Raw genomic sequence first — 13,170 nt, 5'->3', positions numbered from 1 at the left:
GGCAAGAATACTGGAGTGGGTAGCCATTCCCTTTTCCAGGGGATCTTCCCAGCCCAGGGATTGAACCCAGGTCTCCTGCACCACAGGCAGATTCACCATCTGAGCCACCAGGGAATGGCCAAAAGTCACTGCAAAACTTAGAGAGCAAACAGGTCTGACGTGACTTCAACCAGAGCCAGAATGCCAGAGCTGGAGTGTATCTGTGCTTCAAAGGGCTACGTTCCCATAAGGGTGCAAAGAAGCATCAGACTAGTGAGTCCGATGCTGATGTCATCCAGGCACCTAGCGAGGCTCCGCTGGATGGGGGCCAGACAGTGTGAAGGAGATAAGGTCCCAGAGGGGAGGTACACCCTTTTCTAGGGATGTCTTCAAAGTGGAGCCTCTCCCTCCCCACCCTGGTCCCCCCTTTCCCCTCCCCCATGTCCCCAGCTGGCTCCAAGCCCCAGAGCTGTGTGGTGAGGCATGAGCGCCTTGCCCTCAGAAGCTGCTTAGCCTGGGAAGCTGGGTCAGCTGTCTGGCTCTGGGCCACAGGCACAGGCTCAGGTGGGGGTGGGGTGGGGGGCACCATTAGGTGTCCTGCTGGGCTGACGACTTTAATTAATCTGCAATATGTCCTGTCTTGGACAAAGGTAGACTTCCCAGGCAGACAGGCCTGGTTCAAATCCTGCTGTGTGCCCTTAGGCACACAGTGAACCTCTCTGGGCCTCTTCATCTTTAATGTGCTAAGGCTGTCCAGTGACAACAGAGCCAGCTTCTTTCTCTTCCTTCTCTTCTTCCTCCCCCGTGTCCCTGCTGCCTTGGGAAAAAGTTATTTGGCAGTCCCCATAGGGTGCCCGTGGCAGGCAGTGTGGGGCCAGCCCAAGCCCACCAAGCCCAAGGAGAGGTCTGCACTGCCAGATGGGTAGAAAGGCCCTGACCAGCTGTGGCAGTCAGCCTGGAGCCAATTCCACCAGGACGAGTGGGACTTACCCCCTTCTCCTCCTCTCTTCACTCCCTTTACCTACACTATCCTTCTCTCCTTAATCATATCCCAGTTCCTCCAGCTTCATTTTGGTCCCATCTCACCAGCCTGGAGATGCTGGGGTGGTGTGGTCGTAAACGGGGGTAGACTGTGTCCCAGGCCCCACTATGTGCCCCTGCCCTTGTCAAGGAGAGGGTCTTTCTTCTGTCCCTTGTGAGCTTGGTCACTGCAGGGAAGACACCAGGTGGCCCTCTCAGCCCTCCCCACCTCATCTTTCTCCCTAGAGGATTGCTCTGATCTCTGATTCTCCAAAGAAAATTCCTGGGTGAAGCCAGTGAAGTCAGCTCTGCCACCAACAGGCTGTGGATGCGGAAAAGGCCAAGGATATCATCTTTGTGCCTGGTGAAACATTATCATCTATCCACCCATCATTCACTCATCCAACAAAACATTTCTTGTGTGAAGAGCCCCCTGTCCCGCCTGCCTCCTATCACTGACTGCAGCCTGTCCAGGCCTCCCTGGCCAGTAGCTGGGCTGCCTGGGCCAGAATCATCTGGGGTACTTGCTGGTCATGCCCACACTTCCCAGGCCACTGTCCAGCATGGGCTTTCACTGAGGGCCCTGAGAAGCCCTCACTGTGGTGAAGTGCTGTTGGGGACCCAGCCATCAGGCACTGTTTCCTCGCTGCTCCCAGGGATGCAAAGTCCTGAGCAGAGGCCTGTTTTGTCCAAGCACTGACTCTCCACCCAGCCCCAACAGGATGAGACCCAGAGCTCTACAATGATAGCGATGGGGACTGTGCCTCTTTACAGGACAGGAGTCCTGTGAGCAAGGTTCCCAAGCACGAGGCACCCTCTGCCTTGGGTGGACCAGCAAGACCTCGGTCATCTTCAAAAGAAGAGCTCTGAAGTGGAGGAGGCAGCCGTGTTGCTACATGCAGCTCCCATGGCCATCCTCTCCTCTCTCTCCTTTCAGGGCCCCTTCCCCCTACAGGTCTCCAAGTATACAGTCAGGGTTCCCCTTCTCACACCTCTGCTGTGTTACAGAACCCAGCTGGAAGCACCCCAGCAGACTCCGTGGGGCCCAAGTTACATGGCAGGAGACTCCGGTGGGAGTGCAGAGGTGGCTCAAACCCTCCCCAAGCACCCTCCCCGCTACCAGCACTGCACCCAGCACTGCGGCTGCAAAACTCCTAAATTGCCTAAGGGACCCCCCCAGCCCCAGCAGATATCATTCATGCTAGTGGTTTTCAGCCCGTGCCCCCCCCCCACTAGCCTTCACCCAGGCCCCCTCCTCCCAGCCGGCATGATTAGCAATGACTGCATCGTTGGGAAAATTATTAATTTCCATCCATCAAGTTTACTTCTGGGAAAGTTTGCCAATTAACTCGGCAGGCCAAGGTGCCCAGAATAAAAGGGAGAGGGAGGCAGAGGCCTGGGACAATCCTTGCAGGGCGGGGGTGGAGTCCATGAGCCTTACGAGTCTGGAGGGTAAGGAGGAATTAGGAGGCTACTCCCCAGCCCCCGGGCACCCACCCATGGGAGTGAGTGACAGAAGGGGCCAAAGCTGCCTCTCTCATGGTCTTCCTGGCTGTGTGCTAAAATCAGGGTGTGTGTGTGTGTGTGGGTATGTGTGCGTGCGTGCGCATGTTGGGGGGGGGAGGTTGACAAGTTGGGCTGGGAACCCTGACTTTGACAGTGTCCACGACAAAGTCACTCGTCTGAAACACTGGGTCTGAAAGGCAGAGGCCAATGGTCCAGGATCCTGTACCACCAGGGATGGAGTGTGTTTCAGGCTTTCCGATGCTCTGCACAACAGTCCCCAGCCATGGCCCTTCTCAGAATTTCTTTCCCGTTTTTTTTTTGTCTGAAGCCAGGCCCCTCCACCTTTGAGGCCGACTTCCAAACTCTCCCGCAGGTGTCCTCACAAGTGTCCGCTGCAGTCTGTGGCTGGGCTCGGAATGTTGCTGTCATAATCCTAGGTTCTCTAAGTGCCTGAGGTCTGTCTGTGGGTGGGGGGTGAAGGGGTGCAGAAGGAAACCAGGGAGAGACACCTACAGAGAGTGTCTGGGCCCTCAGGCCTTGGCAGTGCATGTGATGACTGGGTTAGGCACACAGCGCTGGGACAGGACAGCTGGACCCTCCAGAGGCTGCAGAAACGGACATCTGACTCACTCATAAGGCCAGGAAAAGGGGGACGGAGCCATAGCTAGGCTTCTGACACAAGGAGCCTCCAAAGGCAACAGGCAGGCTACTTCGGGACCTGAGGAACCTGCCCAGCCACGAGTAGGGCGGGGTGGGGAAACCTCTGTACCCAAGGTCCCAGGGTCCTCGGAGACAGTTCTGCCCGGCATGCTTCCAGATGTTTGGCTCAGGAGTGCTTCCCCAGCCCACTCTGCAGCAGCCAGGGATAGAAGGGCGAGGCCTTGGAGTCAGTTTCCACCGCTTTGTAAAAGGCAGCCCAGAATGTCCAGCTCTCACCAACCTAAAGCCAGGGCCCACTCCTTCAGTCTCCTCTGTATTTTCTACTGCTCCAAGTCCCATTTCATCTCAGTCACTCCCAGTCCCTCCAAATGGATGGGCTGCGGCCCCAACCCCCTCAGTGATACCCTAGCTGCCCCCCGATGAAACCCCATAAATACTTAGAAACATAAATTAAAATAAATTGCATTTTAAAATTGCAAAATCAGGGCCATTTTATCGTTTTTATTGCATAACAACCATTAATGAACTATAGTCCCTGCCACCTTAATTGCCTGGAGACTAAAGTTCAATTCCTGTCTTCGTGCAGGCCGGGGACCCTGCGTCACAGAAGCCACGCACCTGGTGTCACACAAGGGTAAATACATTTATGGGCAGGATGAGGGGCTTCAAGGAAGGTCCTGGGGGCTCTGCAGTGAGGGTCCTCCTGAGTGAGGGGTCAGGTGTTCCTGGGGACCACTGGGTACAAAGAGGCCTCTTCCCCTGGCCCCCCTCCCCTCTCTATCCAAGGATGGGGGTGGGGGGGATGCAGGCCCAGGCCGGACTGTGTAAGAGCCCCCAGCAGCCCTTCTACCTTTATCCCCACACCTCCAGTGCCAGAGAAGTCCAGTGAGGCTGATACAGGGAGGCCCAGACCAGTCACACACTGCAGCACCTGCTGACCAACCTGGCTTTCCCTGGCCCCTCCTGGGCTTGGCCATTTTCCTTGGCTTCTTGCCCCAGCGGGGGAAGGGGCCAGAGTTCCTCTCTGCTTTCCACTCCAGGTACTGGGAGTCCCTAGGAGTAAAGCTGGAATTGGGGTCATGTGTATAGTTAGCAGCCAGAGTTACATTGCCCCACCCCACCTCCTCCCGGGTCAGACAGGTGGGCCCCGGACTGCTGCTGCCCGCTTGAAGCCAAGGTTCAGCCCTAAGGGTGAGGGAGAAGCATCAGGGAACAGGACTTCATGCCCAGCACAGAGAGTGCACAGGCCAGCAGGGGACTGATGGTCCAGGGATGGACCAGACTCCCTCCCCAGCCCCCTCATCCCATCCCCCAGGGCCCAGGCCCATTAATCTTTAACTGCCTCTGGTCTAAAGCTGACCCCCAAAGCAAACAGGGATAGGATTCCAAGGAACAGGACACCCCCCTCCCCGCCCCCAGGGCAGGGGGCGGTGCTGGAAAGCTCTACCTCTTGTCCCTATCCCCACCGATGCTAGAGGAGACTACTCCCCAGTTCAGGGAGCTGTGACCTTTCCCAGGAGTGATGGGGGCAAGGGCAGGACCGCAGGGTAGATTTGGGAGTCAGACCCGAAGTAGATTTGAGAGGTTCTGAAGGCCGAGGAGGGGGCTGGGGCCAGAGTAGGGGAATTGGTCCCCACTCCCCACAGAAGTCTCCTTAGCATCCTGAGGGCAGAAGCGTCCCTGGAGAAAACAGGGGAGGGGGCACTTCCTCCAGAAATCCGCCAGGCTATTGTTACTTTCTGAGACCAGGGAATTTTTCCAGGAGGTTGCGACAACCAAAAATAATAATAATAACGCCCCTCCCCCAGCAGCAGGAATTCTGGAAAAAAAAAGAAACAGCTGCTGCGGCTATCAGACCGAGGGAAAAACAAGGTCAGACGCTGCGGAGATTTAATTTAAGGCGCGCACCCACAGCCCGCCAGCCACGCATCCGAACGCAGGCCATCCTCTGAGCGCAGGGTGCGGGGTTCCGGGCCGCGCCGACGCCACGTGGAGCGCCCGGGGGCCCTTCAGGCCCCAGGAACACGGGCTCGCGCCCGGCTCCCCCGTCGGAGGCTGGGTCTCTGGTCAGAAATCGACCTGGTAAAGGGTGGACCGCACTCAGGGCAGCCTTCCGCCCCCAATCCTCGGGGAGGGGGTGGGGGCTAAATCTGGGCTAAAACCACACAGTATGGGGGAGGGGGGAGGGAGGCGGAGAAGGGGACGATGCGGTCGGGAGAATAGAGCCCGATCGTAATGAGAAGTGACAGTAGAATGGGCCGCGGGCGCTGGCGGGCCAGGCCCGGGCAGGGCCACCGAGTCCCCCATCCCCCCACGGTCCTCCGCCAGCCGGGCGGGCCGCGCCGGTCTCGCCGCGGGGAGCGACTGTCAACTGCTGGGCGCGGAGGGGGCGGCCTCCAGGATCTGCACGGAGGCGGGGGGTTGGCGGGCCCTAGACAGTCCTGAGTGTGATGCCCACTCCCCACGGGAAAAGGCGGGTCCTGGAGCCAGCCCCTGTGGTCGAGGCGGGCGCGGAGCGGGCCCAGCGGGAGTGCAGTTGTTTTGCACAAAGTAGCGTGAGACTGTTCCATTCCCGGTGTCCCGCCGCGGGCTCTGCCAGGGGAACGCGCACCTGGCTTTCCGAGGGGCGCTTTCTCCATCCCACCAGCGCTGTCGGGGAGGCTGTCCGGTGCCGGGGGCAAGCGGAGGCTTCGGCCCTCCGCGAGAGCTCCGAGGGCCCCAAGACGGTGGTGCCTGGGCCGGCATTTCGACTTTTCCAAGGACTCTTAGGAGCGGGGCCCCAATCCTTTCCGGGTAAATGGCACCAAGTGCGCGCCGCTAGCGAGGCCCGCTGGCTGGCCGGCCGGAACCGGGGCGATAAAGTCGGGGGCTTCGCGGAGCCCCCGGCAGGGTCGCGAGTGGCTTTTCCCTGACCGCCCCCTCCCGAGTGTGAGTTCCTGTCTCACCCGAAGGAATCAACAAACAAATAATTCTCGGTATTTCCCAAACTGAGAAACCGAGGGTGATGAAGAAGGATGGAGAACGGAGGGGACAGGGTCGAACCCGTTGTTTTTTTACTTTAAAAATTATATATTTTATGTCACAATCGCTTTTCCTTAAGACCACAAACATCCAATTTGGCTTGGCGTAATAAAATCAGCCGGAGCTCCCTTAAACGGAGCCATTCCGGTGAATTAAGTTGTGAAATCTAATCTATTATATCCATAAAGGAGAATGCTTTCATTGTAAATTCAGGTTATAAAGAAACTGTACCTGGGCCGCCAGCCCTCCTTTCGGATTTGCTACTCGAAGCCTTATCAAATTACTTCAAAATGTTGGGCTACCCTCTCTATATCTCATGGCAATAGAAATTAAACGTTGCAACATTTCTTATAACACTATGTAAAGGTCAAAAACAACTGCCACAAGGGGGTATAGTTAAAAAAAAAAAAAAAGACACCCCCCCCACCTCTTCCCCGTGTTGGAAAGCTCGGTTACTATTTTCCCAAATTCGAGTTTTTAAAACGATCTAAATGGGCCGAGACTTCTTTCACGTTCTCTCCCACCCAGGCTGGCCGGGGGCACAGCTCCCGGGTGGATCGCACGTGGGCCCCAAGACCTCAGATGCTGGGACCTCTGGAAGAGGGTGCAGAGACCTCCAGGCTCAGCTGAACCTGCATCAGTGGTTCCCACCCACAGCAGGCACACCTGAACCAGGGAGGAGGTCCTGGGAAGGCAGGCTGGCACTCCCGACTTTGATGCCTAGTGCACAGGCCAGGATGCCACTTGTCTCAGCAGTGGACTGGCCAGACAAAGGAGTCGCTAGTGAGGGGTTAACGGCCCCCCCAACACATGCCCTTTTTGTCCTCCCCACCACACCCCTCCTAAGGCAGTTCAGGTAGGGGAATACAGCACCCTTGTAATACTTGCTAGCAAAATGGGTGCGGGTATTTGCTGCCCTTCCTTGGATGGGGATTTGGAGCCCTGGTCACTCGCTGGCCAAACCACCCCGTTCCCCTACCACACCTTCATCCATTTCTGAGAACTCTGCGCCAGGCAGAAATTGAGGCCCCTGAGGACTCTGTGAGGAGATCGGTAAGTTCCCAAATTCCCAGGGACCCAGAGGACACAGCTTTTGTCAGGCCCGTGAAGATTTATGAGGCTCCATCAGAGTGTCAGCCAGGCCTCACTGAGGCCGCCAGCCAGCGTGCCCCGTCTAATCTTTGATTTCCATCTAATTATTTTTTTCCTGCCACTTTCAACTCAGAGTCCCGGGTGGCGAACAAAGGGAAGATGGGGGATGGGGTCGCCAGACAGTGGCGTGGGGTCGGTTCTGGATCCCTCAAGACCATGGTGGGGTACCCCTCAATGCCCCAGGCTCCCAGAAGGGCGGATGAGGGTGACTACTGGAGCTGGGACCATAGGGGGACTTGCTCTCTGGCTAGGCTCACCGCCAGTCGCTGGGCCAGAGTTAGTGGGAGCAGGGTTCTGAACCCCAAGCAATCCACAGGGAAATTAGTGTGCCATGGGGAAGTGCTTCAAGGGACGAATACCTGTTAACGATCGCAAAAAGAAAAAAAAATACTTTCCCCTAAATTGCAATTAAGGGGGCCATGGAGGGGTTCCACAGGTCCAGTACACCCAGCCAGAAGCCACAGAGAAGGCAGAAGGAGGCCGGATTTTTCTTCCCGAACGGAAAAATGCCTGCCTAAGCCGGTAAGAAAATGTGAAGCTCGCATTTTTCATGTTAAAAGAAAAAAATCCAAATGGAAAATGATTTTAGTGGTCACCACCCATAAGTCAACTAAAAACAGGCATAATTAGAGTGTGGGGAATCCAGGGGACCATAAATCTTCGACGCCTTTTCCTCTGGAATCAGGAGCCTTTTATGGCTTGTTGAGTTTTAAGTATTTCGAGAGACGTGAGGTCCCGGGCTTTGGTGGATGCGGGTCTGTGTCGGGAGCGCCACGCCGGCCGAGCGGGGACGGGCGCCGCCAAGACACCGAGAACCTCTCCGTTCTTCCGGGCAAGGTGGAAACTGAAACTGTGCACTTTATCCCGAGGAGAGGCCTTTCCCGCCCACCGGGTCCCTCGCTCCCGAGCCCGGTAACTAGGCTTCCCCAGAGCAGTGGAGGCTCGCGAGCTGGGTACTGGTACACATGCAGACTCTAGGGCGTTGATTCCTTTTCTTTCCAACCCAAACTCGGATGGGAATATTCGCTGGTGCGCGGAAACTGGGAGGTTTTTACAGCGGGCCCGATTTGAACCCTTTCACCTGGGCCCTTTGTTCCGACTTATGGCGGGGGTGGGAGTGGGGGCACCGTAGAAAATGACACAAAATTAATCCCTCCCTTTTAACCATCAAATCCCTAATTTTCAGTCTTCCCTTAAAGGGCAAGCAATACGTTTCACTCCATGGGGTATTTTTCCCCACCGGGTGGAGACCAAATTGCCAATTTCTCATCGATCTAGCCCTCTTCTTTTCCTGAAACAGTCTCCAAACAAAAATATCCCATATCCAAACATCACCTAAAACTCCATTAATCAGGTAAGAAAATAGGAAGAAAGTAAAATGTGCATTCTCTCAGTCTCCCTAAATAAAAGCGCGCCCTTTCCTTCAACAGTCTCCAACCTTCCCCTTTGTTGTAAAGGCTGTCCTGTCCTAAGAACTGGGGAGGGGGAAACTAGAGATTCACATTCGGAAGAGTAATCCCCAGGAAACGATTCTCCTAAGACTTCTTTTGTTTGAAGTGGGCATGGGGGAGGGGAGGGAGTCCGCCCCAGGCCAGCTAAAGGGCCTCCCCAAACCACCAAAAATCAAAGCCCAAGGGCCTCCCCTAACAGGCAAGTCCGGGACTCGTGTAGCTAACTACTGGACAAGGGGACCTGTCCGCCCAGCGCGGGACCAAGGTCGGGTTTCCCCATCCTGAGTTTCCAGCGATCGTCCCTCAGAATGAGCGGCCCCGCTTGAAAATTCCTGGGGTTCCAGGAGGTAAGGGAGGGAGACTGCTCAAAGCCCCATAGCCCCAGCCCCGGAGCCGAGAAGGGCGCATGGTCTCCTCGGCAAATTAAACGCAACCTAGAGAAAAGGGACAGGCTTTTGCAAAGAGCCCCAAGGTGGAGTAGGGGACAGTCCTCTGACCGAGGCCACAGGCAGAGACTAGGCCAGTGTGTACCCCGAATTCAGCGGCCCTCCCCGAGCCCTGCAGAAAGACACGTGTGCAGCGAAAAGCTCTTACACACCAGCCGGGTTTTTATTCGTTCCCTACCCGGAGTGCGCTCTGGGCGCGCGGGAAAAAAAGAAAACGCACGTACCTGGCGGCGCTCCGAGGGCGGCCTCGCGGGCCCGCCGCTGGCGAGGGGGCCCCCAGAAGCCACTCCCCGCCCGGCCGGTCGCCCCACGGCCCATCCCTCCCTCCCAGGAGACGCACCCCGCCGAGCCAACTCTCCAGGAAGCGCGACGAGCTTCCTGTCCGCGCGCCGGACACGTCTTCCAGCGCCAGGGCCCGCATCTCCTCCCTGCGAGCGGACGCGCAGAGGAACCCCGCGGCCGGCAGTCCCGGAGAGGGGCTCCGAGGCCAAGGGGCGGCGCGTTCCGCCGCTAGGCTGCGGCTCGGGTTGCACGTCCAGACCTGGGTCCGGGCGCGTCCTTCTCGACCCAGGTTCCCGCTTTTCCATGTTCGCGGCCGAGCTAGCGGAGACGGACGTGCAACCCTCGGGGAAGACGAGGAGGCAGCGGCGGCCGCGGTGCGCGCAGGAGCCCCGGGGCGGGAGGGGTGCTGGGCGGAGGGGCGGGCGGGTTCCCGCCGCCCCGCGCCCTGCGGCCGCCGCCCTCCAGGGGCGCTCGGCCCCGCCCCCGCCTCCACCAGGCGTTGGAGTCCTCCCCCTCCAACACCCCCGCTCTCCCCCTCCTCGCCTTAAACCCCTCGCCTCTACCCCCGCCCCCGGCCTCGAGCCCCCTGCCTTCCCCTCCCTGCGCGGCTCCGCGCCCCCGCCCCTCGCTGCTTCCCCATCCTCGCTCTTCCACCCCTCCCCCACTCGCTGTCCTCCCGCCCCGCCCTCCCCCGCGCAATCCGCGCCCCTACCGCCGCCCCCGCCCGTGCGGGTGTTCCCCCGGCTCGGGCCCCAGCTCTCTTTCTCCCCTCCTCTCTGGCCCCCTCCACGCCTTCCCCATCCTGTTCCCGGCCCAATCGCCGCCCGCCGCCGCCGCTCCCTTTGTCTAAGCCGCGGCCGCCGGCCAATGGGATCTCGCGAAGACGCGGGCGGCGCGCGTCTGAGCCAATGGGCTGGCCGGGCGGGTCGAGGAGGAAGGCATCGCGGACCCCGAGTCGTGCGCTGCAGGACGGCGTCTGCCAGCTCTTCGCCGGGGCCGAAGCAGAGCTCCGAAAGCGGTTGACTCGCTGCCCAAGACCCCCGGGCTTTCTACCTCCGAATCCGCTCTCCGGAAAAATGCCCTGGAGTGCGGAGGGGGTGGCGGTGACACCGCGTGGCGGCTCCGGAGCGGGACCCCAGGGGCAGAGGGGATTTGCTTAAGAACCGCCCGTCGCTTTCTGCCCTGGGGTCCGCCCCGCATATCTCTCTGGGGTCTTGAAATGCAGCACTCCGGAAGGGAAAGAGGATGCCCTGAGAGCGTCCCGGGGCCCCGGAGTGGGGCGCTACTCATGGGCTTCGCCACCCGCAACTGTCCCCTGGCATAGGTTGGGGCCCAGGAGCCAGTCCTGGCCTCACTCCTTGCCTGGCGTCTGTCTCAGGGTCACCGCAAATAAGGGGTGGCCCCTGTCTTCCCAGGCTGGGTCCTACTGAAGGGAGGAAAGACGCCATCCCGGGACTCTGAGATATGGACCCTCCACGGCTGGGGCTGCAGATCTGCTGCTCTTTGCACTCTGCCCGGAGGTGGGGCTCTTCCTAGCTTACGGATGGAGGAGGGAGTCACAGCCAGGGCTTCTGCCTGTGCCCTCACCGGAGCCCTATGGGGATGAGCATAGTTCTGACCCTTTAATTACTTCCCTGGCGCCGCCCCAGAAAGGAGGAAGGTAATCCCAAATTACTAGTTCCCATCTTTTCATAAAAAGCAGGTTGGCTTACTTTTAGAGAAGTTGAACCCAGTGCGGTCCTGCATCTTCTTGAAAGCACCAGATTGACAGGAGAAGGAAACACAACCGGTGGTCCCAGGCCTCAGGAAGGGTGGTTTCTGAACATTTTTTGGTCTCCAAGTAAGTAAGTAAGTGTTAGTCGCTCAGTCGTGCGCGACTCTTTGCGATCCCATGGAGTGCAGCCCACCAGGCTCCTCTCTCTATGAGATTTTCCAGGCAATATTGGAGTGGGTTGCCATTTCCTTCTTCAGGGCATCTTCCCTACCCAGGGATCAAACCCGGGTCTCCTGCACTGCAGGCAGATTGTTTACCGACTGAGCTACAAGGGAAGCCCTTGGTTTCCAAACCTCTGTTCAAATTTTGATGACAAATAAGAGTAGAAACTGGAGCAAAAGAGCTGGGGATGATTCTGCTTGAAAACACTGGACATAGAGGTGGGGAAGGGACTTCTTTTCAGGATCCTGTCGGTCCAGGGGTGAGCTGAACATTGTGTGTGGGTAAGATGCCAATGGCAGAGGGACCTGCCCTGTCACAAATGTCCTGGGACCTGCCGGGTTTGGCCTGAGAATTGTCAGTGTGGGCTGCTGCCACCAAAGTTACGGTCCAATTCCCTATTGCTAAAGCCACTAGTCTCTGACCACTAGTCAGAAAACCTTGGGGTTATCCCAGTGACCCCTAAGTCACCACCTTGGGGTTCCTCCCTCCAGGGGTCATGGGGTTCCTGAACTAGGCCTCAAGAGGCCAGCAGCAGCCAGGTGGAAGCAGGCAGCCCCTTCCAGCAGCCTGCCCTGGTCCAGACCCAGGTCCTGCAACCAGCAGACCCATCACAGGTCCTTGGAAATTCTGCTCCCAGGGACTAAGCATCCAAGGCTTGAGAACTGGACTGGTTTAGATGCCTCAAAGAGATTAAAAATCAAGTTGATGGTCCAGATGCTTCCTAACAGTCTGTACTCTATCCTCAATGCCTAGAAATGACAGGAAAATGAAAAAACTCATTATAACCAGGAGAACAGGAAGGGTTCCTTTGAAGCCCAGATACCCCAAGAAATCCTAGGGGTGGTGGGTGGTTGCTCTGGCTCCAGGGAAGAAACTGCTGGCAGTTGATGGGTGGCTTTGAGGCAGCGGCTGAAGGGCCCTGAGCTACCGTCAGGGTGATGCACAGGGGTATCTGGGACCAACCCCACCCCAGCTGTGATAAGCAGCAGGCAGTAGACAGGGGAAATCACATTAATGAACAACACCTAGAAGAGCAGGGAACCACATGTCCCCAGAACAGTCACTGATGCCCCCAGAAGCTGGTCAGACCCACAAACACAATTTCAAGGCCAGTAACCACTTGTTGACTGACAAACAGGAAACCTTGCATATGAAGAGCAAGCCACAAATGAAGGATTTCGCACGAGGTGGGGCTGAGATTGCAGCTGTCCACTCACCCCCCCCCCCCCCGCCGACTTCCTCCCAAATTCCTTCCCATGTGCTAATGGGACACCACTGGTCCAAGGAGGGTGAGGGAGCCCTGGAGCAGTCCCGAACCCACCCATATCCTCTCTCAGAGCCGTGAGTGTGAGCATCAGTGACTGTTGCTTAAGACACAGGAGCTTTAGAGTGGTTTGTTATGCAGCATTGTTGTGGCAACAGCTGACTAATACGCCCAGTCTAACTAGTGCAGAAATGGGCACCCAGGGAGCTGGTGTGACAAAACTCTAAAATATGCGGTGTTAGCTTAGTGGCTGGCTTGTGGATGGTAGGGAAACGGATATGGTGAGCTGGAAATAATAACGTGCTTGCCTTGTTATGCCAGGGCTAAAAATTTGGGAAAACTGGGGAGGTGATAGGAAACAGCCAGGGGAAATGTAAATGGGGAGAAATATTTTAAAGATATTTCCAAAAATCAAGTCAGTGTCTTAGGACATAAAAAAGTTTGGATGCCAAA

At 57.5% G+C, this 13,170-nt stretch overlaps 1 long non-coding RNA gene across 1 annotated transcript; it reads left to right on the top strand.

Annotated features, from left to right (window-relative positions):
- Positions 1-9,611: 9,611 nt before the first annotated feature.
- On the top strand, positions 9,612-12,613 carry LOC148774774 (uncharacterized). The gene is made up of 3 exons (XR_016035417.1): positions 9,612-9,891; positions 10,933-11,357; positions 11,945-12,613. It is a non-coding gene; the product is annotated as an uncharacterized LOC148774774 (long non-coding RNA).
- The last annotated feature ends 557 nt before the right edge of the window (positions 12,614-13,170 follow it).

This window comes from Moschus berezovskii, chromosome 20, assembly GCF_049115385.1.
Source record: "Moschus berezovskii isolate FMDL1 chromosome 20, NW_MosBer_1.0, whole genome shotgun sequence".
NCBI lineage: Eukaryota > Metazoa > Chordata > Mammalia > Artiodactyla > Moschidae > Moschus > Moschus berezovskii.
The sequence above is the reverse complement of the archived record's forward strand: the minus strand, read 5'-3'. Positions and strand labels throughout refer to the sequence as shown.